At 43.9% G+C, this 1,750-nt stretch overlaps 1 pseudogene; it reads right to left on the bottom strand.

The window, feature by feature from the left end:
* Positions 1-211: 211 nt before the first annotated feature.
* Positions 212-1,341, bottom strand: LOC103250281 (annotated as a pseudogene).
* Between the last annotated feature and the right edge of the window lie 409 nt (positions 1,342-1,750).

Here is a 1,750-nt window from a genome sequence, read left to right as displayed (position 1 = left end):
CACCCTCCCCCACCCCAAGTCTACAGCTGAAAGGACCTATTTTGGAATCAGCTTCCTTCTGTACCTCTAGAAGGGTGACACCTTAAAGGTGAATCATCTTCAACTTGGAGTTCTAACATAAGATTTAGCAATACTTGCATCCCAGACCTAGGACATTATTTGTAGCTATGCTGTAAAATAGTTTAAAATTAAACAACTGTACAGTATTCATTTATGTTTGAAATTCCAGTCCTAGACCAAGCTTGTGGCCACTGGCATTGATGTTCTTGCCATCCAGGATTACTAACCGGGTCAGTTTGATACCTGACTTTAAAGTCTGAGTGTTTCCTAAATCTATTAGCAGGCATCAGGGTCAATCTGATACTTGACTGCTATTCCAAAGCGAATGTTACTGCTTCCTACTGTCCAGGCGAGATCGACAGTGGCCTCCAGTTTCTTCACCTTCTGGTAAATGGAGCCACCGAACTCCGTCCCATCATTCACATTAGTGTGAAGCTGGAATTCATCAGTTTTATAGCCAACTGCAACGTTGCTCTGGGTCACTCAGGACTTTGCAGTCTCAAAACTCATCTGGTAGCCTGCCAACCAGTCCTTATAACCCAGCACCACAGTGCCCTGGACTGAAGGCCTTGAAGGTCCAGCAATGTCAAAATCCTTGTCACAGCCCAAGTTGATATGCTCCCTCTTGTACTCTGTCTTGATTTTAGGTTGTATTTTGTTCTGTTTTTTCATTTTTCTTCTTCTTCCTGGTGTCAGATGAGAAGGACAAATCGAAGGTCAGCTTCAGTCCACATGCAAGCTACCTTCTATGATCATGTCGGTGTGTGGTGTGTTGCAACGACAGGCTTGCCAGGCTTGGTGGCTCAGCCTGTAACCTATGCACTTTGGGAGACCCAGGCGAGTGGATTGCCTGACCCTACAGGTTTGAGAACAGCCCAAGTGACTTGGCAAGACCTCGTCTTTAAAATAAATCAAAATGTAGTTCCAGCTACTTGGAAGGCAGAGGTGGAAGGATCACCAGAGCCCAAGTCAACGCTGGAGTGGCCCTCAGCATGCCACTGCACTCCAGCCTGGGCAACAGAGTGAGACTCCAGCTCAAAAACAAAACAAAACAAAACAAACAAACAAAGACAGGCTGTGTTCAGTCTACCCATACTTGGTTTCCAGACTGCCTGTCACTTTAGTGATCTCAGCATTGGCTGAGCCTGAGCTTGTAAATGCCAATCCATTATCAGATTTTCTTTTCAAATCAAGTTTTATTAAGCCAAATCTGTAACCCTTCGTGTAGATGTCCCGGGCAGATCTGCCAAGCTCTCTGTCGTACATGGTAGTCACAGCCATCTTCTGCCCGGAGGCAGTGGTGGCAGGGTTGCGTAGTGGAGGGAACTGCTTAGGATCCTATGTGGGAATTTGGTCAAGGGTCTTTCAGAACATCACTCCACGACTCTTTGTGCCTTCTCTCCAACCCTTCTTAGAGATCTTTGTTCATACATTTTTAAACAGGCGTTATTTTGAAAAGTGTAAACTCTTCACTTATCCTTAAAGAAATAATTTGAATCTTATTGCTAGTACTCTTACATGGTTCTTACTTGGCATCTACCTACTTTTACAGTAATTTGCCTATTGAATGACTTCTTTCCTTTGTCAACATTGATCTAGGTAGTAATTTTCAGGACCTTCTAATTTAAATTGGTTGGGCTGGTTTAAGGTTATTTCAGATGTATGTTGTGCAAAAACTGAAGTGGAACTC

Source organism: Carlito syrichta, unplaced genomic scaffold (genome assembly GCF_000164805.1).
Source record: "Carlito syrichta isolate Samal-C Ts95f unplaced genomic scaffold, Tarsius_syrichta-2.0.1 Scaffold127520, whole genome shotgun sequence".
NCBI classification, from domain to species: Eukaryota; Metazoa; Chordata; class Mammalia; order Primates; family Tarsiidae; genus Carlito; species Carlito syrichta.
This window is presented reverse-complemented; position numbering and strand designations above follow the sequence as displayed.